The sequence below is a fragment of the Hermetia illucens genome, chromosome 3 (assembly GCF_905115235.1).
Source record: "Hermetia illucens chromosome 3, iHerIll2.2.curated.20191125, whole genome shotgun sequence".
In the NCBI taxonomy this organism is placed as follows: Eukaryota; Metazoa; Arthropoda; class Insecta; order Diptera; family Stratiomyidae; genus Hermetia; species Hermetia illucens.
The window spans coordinates 70,321,026-70,331,716 of NC_051851.1; the positions used below are offsets into that span (position 1 = coordinate 70,321,026).

General features: G+C 43.1%; 1 protein-coding gene across 3 annotated transcripts in view; it reads right to left on the reverse strand.

Annotated features, from left to right (window-relative positions):
• The window catches only part of LOC119652293, a 68,088-nt gene extending 62,862 nt beyond the window's left edge, over positions 1-5,226 (reverse strand). The window contains exon 1 of one of the 3 annotated variants that reach the window (XM_038056290.1): positions 5,065-5,226. The gene's annotated coding sequence lies outside the window, so the exon portion shown is untranslated. Of the gene's footprint in view, positions 1-4,921 lie in introns of all 3 variants that reach the window. The other 2 variants (XM_038056293.1, XM_038056291.1) reach the window with 2 other exon arrangements.
• Positions 5,227-10,691: the final 5,465 nt, after the last annotated feature.

Here is a 10,691-nt window from a genome sequence, read left to right on the forward strand (position 1 = left end):
GAATTGAGGTTGTTCTGCACCTATTTTCTGTCTACGCTGTTATATGGAAGCAGCAGTTACTCAAAGCCGTGTCATCGATGTGCTTTAACCTGAGAATATTTCGAACGAAGAGCTGAATCGGCGTATGGGCTAAGTACATCCTAAACTGGCCGCGGTTAGATCACACTGAAGGAACGAGTGAAAACTGCATTGCGTTGGTATAGCGCATGCAATGACATCCATTATCCCAGAGTGGCCGACGAATATTTTGCTCTAGAAACACAGGACGCAGAACAATAGGACGGGAATGTAAATTTCTTTGGAGGACCTGGAGAGAGGTAAGACACTTTTAATCGAATTCACGGCAATGGCGTGTAGATATACAGCAAACCTGCAAACTGCAGAACCGAAGGAAATGTGTATAGATAGTGTGCCATCTTTTAAGTCGTTATAAAAGCATAGAATAACTTTAAAAAAAACTGATTTCTGTATATGAGATTTTTTAGACTAGTTTTTGAATCCTACATCTTTCTCGATTCTCTCGCATAGCGGTGATTTCCACAGGAATGGTTGCTATGAGCTATGCAATGGTCTGAGGGTATGTTTTGCTCTTTAAATAAGCCAACAAAAAGAAGTCCAGAGGGGTCAAATCTAGAGATCTCGGCGGCCAGCCAATATCACATCTTTTTGACGTCAGATTTCCAGCAAATTTTCGTTGCAGAAACTGGATTGTTTGATTTGCAGTGTGCCATGGCGCACCATGTTGTTGTAAAAAGTAACCATCGAGGCTTTACGTATTTTTGGGCAGACCTAATGAGCCAACATCCACCAATATCGACTCCTTCGTATTCTTAAAAAAAAAGTTCAGTGATGCCAGACGTCGGCCCAAACAGTCACTTTCCGGTCATGCAATGGTGTTTCATGGATCTCGTGTGAGTTCTTCATTCCCCAGGTTCAGGTCAGCTATTTAAACGATTATTTGGCCGCATTTCTAGCGACGTGGATCGCCTGGCCTATCGGCAATATTGTTTGCATTACCTGCATTTTGAACAGGAACAAATACAAATCATCCTTCAAAATGCGCCGCAAAGTGGTTCCACTGACGCCAAAATGTTTAGCGCGGTGGCGATTCGACACTTTTGGGTTCTGGGCAACGTTCCCTCTGACTACTTCAACCAGTTCATTGGAAAGCCTTAATCGTTTATGAATGATACGTTGACGATCTTCTAAATGACAGATAGTATTGTCAGACTGCGCCTGTTGGCCACAATATTTTCGACGATATGCATGTAAACGACAACTGAACGACTATTTTCAATGTACATTGTCATTATTTCGGCGCGTGTACTGATATAAAGTTTTAAAAACACGTGTAACCAAATCAAATGACGAAGTTATTCGATGTTTCTATACCGACTAAAAGATGACACGCGTTGTATATTATTAGGTCATGTCTTCGACAATCCGTACAACCACGGAATAATGCACGCAGTTTTAAGAGTGAATAACACAATCTCTTCCTACCCCGTCGATCACATGATAGCACTCCCTCAGCGTTTATTTAGAATTGAATTGTTTTTTTCTTCTTCTTCTTTTCTTCTTTTTCTTTAAAAGCAACAGAAAATTCAGAAGATCATACTTTGAAAAGTTGGAAGCCTTAACTGATAAAGGGGAATTTGGCGTTTGTTACGTTAACAGTCACTTTATCGGTCACACAAATACACCAGGAAAACCACACACTAAATGCATCGATTCATCCTTTCTGAAATCGACCTTGAGGTTCATCTTGCCGAGACAAAGAGGAAAATCGAATTTCAGACGGATGTATTGATTCTTTTAATGTACTACTCAACAGCTAGAATAGCGGGGGTTGAGGTCCCGCTTACTGAAGACGAAGGACAAATGCGGCCACCACTAATTATGGAAGAAATGAGCTGTGCAATCAATCGACTTAAGAATCATAAGTCACCAAATTCCGATGGAATTACAGCAGTTTGAAAACCAAGGCGACCGACTACACAAATCGGTTCATCAATTTATGTTCAGGCTTTCGGACAGTGAGGGGCTGATGATTCGCGATACTGACGAGATACCATCCTCTTCAAGTTCACCCAACTACTGGCTTATGCTGACGAAATTGACATAATAGGAAGAACCACCATCTACATTTAGGGTTGCATTTGCATTTACAAAGATCTTGATCTGCAAATTAAAAACAATAAATATAGAAGACTACAACTTCAAAACTGTTGAGTATTTCTCCTATCCGAAGTCGAAAATCAAAATCGACGACGAATCCTGCGCAGGATTGTTGGCAATCAACAGAACCATTTCAGCTTACAAAAACTGCTCTAAGGATGGAACGATGGTGTAGGCCGGACGCCACACAGCTATTAGGAATATAGAATTGGTGGACCTCCGCGCAAATCCCAACATCCCAAATTCACAATGGCCTTAACCTAGCCCGTCATAATATACTCCTCGCGTTAGAAAATGACTATGTTTTTTTACGCCGGAATAGTAATTTCGTCTGCCAAATTACCACATCCTTTATAAAAACCAATTCGGAATGCTCATTTGTTAATTATAATGGTTTAAAAATTGAATTCTCACAAAGCAGAAAAGAAAACATGATGACATCATCGAGCGAGCAATTTGAACCTTATTTACGTGAAGCCATCTGATTTAGAGTTTATTACTTGTTACATTTCAAATAATCAATCAGTTTTTAACAGAAAAGTGGTCATTTGACGCGTGAATGGACAATCCTTCAAGTTGCTTTGCGTTTCGACAGTAATGATAACAAGCTATATAGCAAATTTTGACATTTTTACCCGAATGGAGTTAAAGTTTAAAAAATGTTAACTCACATTGAAATGATCGTCACAATTTAAACCTGACTCCAAAGAAACAGGATTGATAGTTTTATATTTTTATGAGTAACTGCCAGTTGCAGGGCTACTGAAATTTCTTGGCTCAAGTTGTGACGACACACATCATGGCACCGGCTTTTTAGTCAATTCAATTAAAAATGCTGATAATTTCAAACTCACAAAAACGGTCTTTGAGAGTTTTGTTAGAATGCACCATTTCCGTCATTAGTGAAAATAAGGAGGGGGGTCTATGGTCGACCATAGCTCCCGAAGCAAATAATCATAAAGTAGACCATTTATCTGAATGAGCAAAAATCCAAACCTCGTAAGATCAAACAGGGCACCATTATTTAGACTTAGCGGCAAGTTCTTGGGAGAAGCGTAAATATATACGACGAGATCGACGGCTCTAAATGGCTTCTGATGGATAAACAATACCTTTAATACCATAAACTACAATAACCTGCTCATTGAGCAGTATTTAATAGAATGTTACCAAAACGAGCACTTCAACCACCAACTAGGGGACGAGACCCCATCCCCTCCTGATACATTAGATTTAACATGAGGGCCTGAAAAGAGATGTTAAGATACACCCTACAGACATACTGGTATCCAGCTATTCAACGCAGAGATTCTAAAATCATTTACGGAACTTAACCTGACATATCGCCAGAGGAAAAAACACCACCGATCAATAAAGGGTACTTTTGTTGAGCTAGCTTTGGGATAGTACTGTCTCCTCAGTTCGTGTCCTGAATCAACCAAAATATGTAAAATGCACGTTGAATGGTGCAACGGTAGTCCGCATGCGAATTCAAAGTACTACCAAAGCCACAAAGTCCTAATTGAATCTGCACGCAACTGTGCGAACATCTAGCACTTTACCATTTATCAAAATGAGAATTGTCCTCAAAACAGAAGCGAGCGACTCCTTAACGGCATTTCTTAAAAATTTACTAACCACTATCCGGCAAATTATAACAGATAAAAATTGCGACTGACAAAGTTCGCACTAAGTGTTTTCAATTATAACGCGAGTAACTCTGCTTTCAAGTTTACAAGAGATAAAGATTGCATTCCGCTGGTATTGATTGGTTTAAAGCCGCTAAATCTAGAGCTATTCTTAAACGATCATCATAATTCCGTAAAAATGATAGCCAAGGCCTGTGACCTGACTTGATCGAAATCTATGTATTCATTTTGCATCGATTAAACGTATGAAAAACTTGTGTCGCGACGTTCCTTGTTAGTTCGTGGAGCATATGGGATTGGTCGCCACAGGATTGTAATTGGTCCATGACTCACTAAAATAAAGATGCAAATAGTGGGGAGACGTATTATTGGCGAAGTATTTCATATTTCGTTTTGAGATGTATTTAAAACCTTTTTAGTCGCAATCTAGGCATTTCCCGCCTTTAATTTCTAATCGGAATCAGTTTGCGGATCGAACTTGTTCCCTAAGTGAAAATTGCAAATCACGGGTGTTATTGACTGCACAAAGATATTCATATTGAGAACTATTTTTTCATGACTAGATCTGGGCATCTGGGCTAAGCGGAAACAGTTAATTAAAAATTTACAACGGAATCCGTCCACAGTGTTCGCCATGGCCGCTTAGCCTTGGGTGCATGCAGGGCGAGCGCTTTCTGCATGCTGGAGCCCAGATGACCTTCAAGAGCAATTTTTCCATCACCCGCAATTAGCTGACCCTGCACCCGCTACCGCAATCGCTGCAGCCGATCTCCACCCCAAAGTAGCGTTTCGCCCAGGAGGAACGAACAGTTCACGTTAATCGCAACAAAGCGCCATGCCGGGCGCATACTTTTCGATCCCACACAATATTTCCAGACAGCTTCGCCTGTCCAACGACTCGGAGAACACCATGATTTTTGTTTACGTCAGGAGAACACCATCTGGTGCTGGCCGTCGCCTTATCGATTTTTGGCTTTCACAGTGGCACACAATGAAAAGGACTTTTCCCTACCGATTAGCCGAGACCTCCTCGTCGAGCTGCCAGGGATACTTCTCGCAACGCATAAACTAACGTAATATTCAGCCGAACTCACTCATAAGTGCCTCAAAACACAAACTGCTGTCCCGGCAGGTCCCCAGCAAAGCGAATGTCAAACACACCTAATCGGCAACTGCTCCGTGTCCGTCCGCAACGCACATCTCACCGTGAAAAATCAATGCACCGTCCGGTACCTACCTTGCCATTTTCACGGGTATTTGATCGTGACTATCCTGTGTAGACTACACTTCTTCACGACTGAAACACTAGCACAAAGCAAAACACTTTTCAGAACATAGAAATGGTTCCACGGCCGACGATAACCATCTCACCGACTCGGAACGACAAACTCGAGCAACGATTCGGTGAAGACTGGACGGAAAACGTCGAAAAGCTAGGAACGAAACCGAAATGGAAGAAGACATCGCACCTGTAATGCCATATGATGCAGTGGCTGAGTGGAGACGAATTCTAGTGAGCAACGTATCAGTGAAAGATCACTTGAATTTTACTGCTTTGTAATAGTTGGATAAATTTAAATTTTACTCCAATAATGACTTATACGCGCCGTACTTTTGCTGCTAATCGTTTACCAAATTATAGTGCTGAATGGATGCTTAACCTTTCTCACGATACAATCTTCTTTAAATTTTTCAGCAGGTCTTCTCAGAAAATCTGATTTGTCAGCCAATACGTATGTCGATGATTCGTCCCAGAAGCAAGCTAGAAAAAAAATGATGAGTCCGGATTTTGTAAAACTGCGACTACTTGGAAGCAAAATGGCTAACTATTTATATGAAAAAGAAGTCTAGTGACCTTTTTTCAATAATCAACAATCCAAATGTTTCTCGCATCAATTGAATCACTTTTTAAGGTGTTGTATGAAACAAAACCTTATTAAAATCAATTGGATGTCTGTTTGTCTATAACACCCGATTTACTCGGAGACGGCTGAACCTATTGTCACGAAATTTTTTATGAAGGTATGGTCTATGAATCCCTCTACATATAGTAAGTGGCGCCATTTTACGTTGAGTTTGATGAGGACTTCCCTATACATGCGAAACCGGGGTGTACATTTTTTTTCACAGAATAGTGAGGCATTTCACAAAATGTGACGTATCAAATGAAAAGGAAGTTGTTAGTTCAGGGAATCCCTTACCGTCCGATCGCTCCGCCAGTCGAGTTCAATCTTCTTCGCAATAAGAAAAGCTCGAACATAATGCGCAATACGATTCCAGCTGCCAGCGCTCTTCAGCATCTCTCTGGCAATGTTGTCTGGAGAGAGTTCTCCTGTGTCTGCATAAAACTGCTGACGAAGGCCGTCCCACCTTTCGCAAGAGAAAAAAGTGTGTTCAGCGTCGTCCACCATTCTATTGCAAAACACACAATCAAAAGATCGCGCCTTCCCGATCCTGTGCAGGTAAGACTGAAAACCTCCATGCCCACTTATAAGTTAGATAAGGAAATAATCAATCTCACCGTGCTTTCTGTTCAACCAACTCGCAAAGCTCCCCGCCTCTGCACTTGAGCAAGGCGTTTACGATGCACCTCCTTGTCAAGGGCATCAGCCCATACCTCCGCACCGTAGAGCAAAACCGACTGGGTTACTCCCATAAGAAGACGTCTCCTAGTTCATATAGAGCCCCCGACATTCGCCATTAGCCGACTCAAGGCCGCGACTCCAGCTGTGACCCTGTCCGCTGCTGCTTTGATTTGCACGAAGGAACCAGAGGTTTTGACTCTATAATCAACTCGCCGATCGATATGGGACGCAGGGTCGGGATTCTCCTTCTGATCAAGATGACTACTTCGGTTTTTTCCAGCGCAAGGCTGAAACCGTGAGCAGTCATCCTATTCAACAGTGCGTCCGGCAACAAGTGCCGCAGCGTCGTCTACATAACCGACTAGGCGCGACTTTTCGGGCATATCGAGTTTCAGCAGTCTATCGTAGGAAGCGTTCCAGACGTCCGGCCCTAGCTACTTCTGACGTGATTTCGATCCTCCTTTGGCCCTCTAGCGTCTCATAGAGCAGGGAGCGGTCTTTCAGATAATCCCTCGATATTCGCAAGAGATAGCTTGGCACGTGAAATGAGTTTTCTAGTGTGCTTAGCATATCTGTCCATCTTACGCAATTGAAGGCATTTCTGACATCAAGAGCTATGAAGAGCACTATCCGTCGAGATCGGCGACTGTGTGCCTCTGCGACCTCCATAACAGCATCCACTGTAGATCTCCCTGTTCTGAACCCGAATTGCCTTGCGGATAAGTCCCCGGCAACACGGATCGCTTCAGCAAGTTTACTCCTGATGAGCTTCTCGAGCACTTTTTCCGCCGTGTCAAGCATACACAGCGGTCGGTATGCAGACGGGAACTCCGGGTCTCCTTCATCCTTAGTGATCAACGTGAGTCAGGCCACTTTCCAGCGATAAGGAAAAATACCCTTCTTCAAGTAAACGTTGAACATTGCATAAAGCAATTTTGGCCGTTCACGGAAGCTGTACAGGGTGTCTGGGAAACAATGCCCGCACAATGCGGTCTATCTAGTCGGTACTAAGTATGCAGGGCCTCCGCAGAGCTCCGATTTTTCGGCTTATAGCCAAGTCCCCACGGGTCCTCATTCACCTCGTTAACAAGGTTCTGCCAGCCGTGAGTTTTGCTTTTATTTATAGCGCTGCGAATTCCTCTTTTTGCTGATCTATATTGTGCCTTTATAGCACATGCCTCCTCGTTGGCGTGCAAACGTTGTGCCAAATGGCGGAGCTTATGACACTCCCTCCGTTAGTCGACAATTTCTGCCGTCCACCAGTACATAGAAGGCTTGTCGCGCCTGAGCCCCCTCCGGGGCATGGAAGTCTCACACGCCGTCGTTATCAGGTTCATCATTGAATTTACGACGGTGTCAGCTGGGTCACTACCACCCTCGGGAGCGCCCTCTAGCGCGATCCCGCCTGTTCCAAGAGCTTCGACGAACTTCCCGAGGTTCACCCTCGCGACATTCCACAGGCAGGGGGAGCATCGTGTTGGTGCTCGCCGGCAGGTAGCGTCAACCACTTCGAACGCGATGTACTGGTGATCACTTGCCGAAAAGTCTTCTAGGACTCGTCACCCGTCCACCGATGAAGCCAGAGATTCCGACGCAAAAGTGACGTCAGGAATGCTTTCTTCACAGCCTGGGCGCCAAAACGCCTACCAGGATTCGTCCCTCCGTGCTCGAAACGGCATCTTCCAGAGCATCAAGCCTTGAAGTTTGAATGAAAGCCAACTATTATTAACAAAGTTATGGACATTCAAACTATTCAATTTAATGACGTCATCATCACATAAAGTGAACTTATTTGAACGGCGGGGTTCATGGGGACAATTTAGTTTTTCTTTTTTAGCTTTTTTGAGTTATTTGTATATCACCATGAATTGCTCGAGAGAGACTTGTATATATATATATGTATGTGCTAACGAAGTTTGCGGGTAGTGCCCAACAGGATAGCCATGTGTGTACGTAGCACCAGTGGTATTTACTTTAAAGATGCCTTTCAAAATCAATGCTAAACACGTGTAAAACGTCCAAACAACAATTATATTACAAAATGACAGTGTTCATTATAAACAAATATCATATATAACAAAGTATAATAGAAATACATACAATAATAATAACAACTAAATAATTTAACTCTGTCTCACTTTTCACCTCTCTCAAAAGCTTCGTTTGCATGTTGCCCATCTTGTGATGCAATTTATTTCGCTCTGGTTCTTGTAACATCGCTCAGTTCTCCTTCACGTCTAACTTCCTACAGTTCTTGCATTATTTGATGACGTATACGTTGTCTGTGAGTTATCACTCAAGAATACACTCAAAGTTTTCCCTGCTTGTCGTAAGCGGCGACCAGGGATAGAAATTTGTGGGCTAGCAACTTGCAAATTTACTGTTACCGAAACGTCCAAAATGCCTCGAATAGGGACTGATCTGACACCGAAGACCTTCGACTATCGAAAACAGACTATGATTGGTGTATGGAATGTGCGCACGTTCCTCGATAACGGTATCGAGGGTGGTAATGTTCGCTTTCGTTTCTCCAATTTGAACGGAAATTCCATCGACCTAAGCTGGACATTTTGGAACTAAGCGAAATAAAATGGTAGGATTCTGGAGAGTGCTCCTCTTCATCGCGGCAATATGCTTTTACCCTCTGGAAAGACAAATGATAGCAGACGCGAATCCGGTGCCGAGTTCGGCGCGCTCTCTTGACCTGGGGGCCGGTTTTGAACAGACTTCTTACAGCAAGATTCCGGTCCAGGCTAAGGAGCATCACAATTATACAATGCTACATACCAACGGAGGTTTCCGATACAGTAAAGAAGGGTCCTTTCTATGACCAATTAAACGCAGTTCAGGGGAGGCTAACTAAAGGTGACATTGTTATCACGATGGATGGGATCTAATAACACTTTGCTCGGACATGTGATGCGAAAACACGATTTCGATGACTGCAACGGTAATTGTTTGTGGACTTCTGCAACTTCTGCAGCTGCGACCCGCTAAGTTCAACATCGACCGCTTGTACGACCCAGCTGTCGTTTGACAATCCAGTGAATTTCCTCCTCTTGTGGATGAAATTGCTAATCATCTTAATATGCAGATACGAACTGTTCCTCCAAGCAGAAGAGAAATCATTTCGGCCATCAACGGAGTAAAACCGCTGGACTTGACGGTCTCCCCGCAGAGTTATTTATCGCTGCACCTGCATTTATTGTTGATCTGCTGCTTCCACTTCTTCGGAAATCTTGGGAATTTGAGTCCTTTTCCAGAGGATGGATGATCATCAAGATCCCAAAGAAGAGGATTCGTTTCAAGTAAGACAATTGGATGGGTATCTGCCCACTCCCTGCCGTTGCAAAGATAATAGCTAAAATAATTCGGAAATGCACCAAAGAGCATCTCGAAAGTTTACTCGACAGAAAGAAGACTGGTTTCCGCTCCCCATGCTATTGCATTGAAAAAATCAACACCCTACGACCCTAATTTTGGAATAGAGCTCAGAGTTTAGATCTTCGCTACACTTGCTTTTCATTGATTTCGAGAAAGCTTTCGATAGCGTGAACAGGGAGTATATTTGGAGTTTTCTACGTAGGCCTCTTCCTAAAAACTAATAGTTAATATCAGAGCGAAATATGATGGCGCAATAGTCCAAAGCAACGTCCGCCAGGGTTTCATCTTATCCCTGATATTATTTTATTTTGTTATCGATGACGTTCGTCATGCTGCTTTGTCCAGTGGATGTAGAGGAGTTCAATAGACGATGACATCTTTCTTCAAACACCTCGACTACGCTGATGACAGTGTACTGGCTTGGCCCTATCTCAAACGGAGGGCTTGATAGACACACAGCCTTGGCACTCGTGCGCACTGTGATGCATTGCATTCGCTTCCTTCACCGGGTTACTTGGAAACAAGTCACGTCCAATGAGACAAGTCGTTCATCCGATGTCGTGAATTCCACATCCATTAGTTTCTTGATGAGACTCTCTCTACTCCTGATGGTTTTTCCAGCGCGTAGTTCCCCTAGTTCTTTAAACCTACCCAACAGCCATTTTTGTGTGGGTGACTTTGTGGTTGTTATAACTTCCCGAAATTCGTTGCCAGGTTTGTGGATGTTGAGATTTTATTATTGGCAGTACGGAGTTGGACATCCTAAGCTTGGCTCGATTATGTAGTAACATTCCTTTAACTTTTTATCCTTTCATTTGGTACCCCACATGACTGCTGTTGTAAAAAATGTACACCCCCCTTTGTATGTACGAGGACCTCCCCTTAAATTAGACGT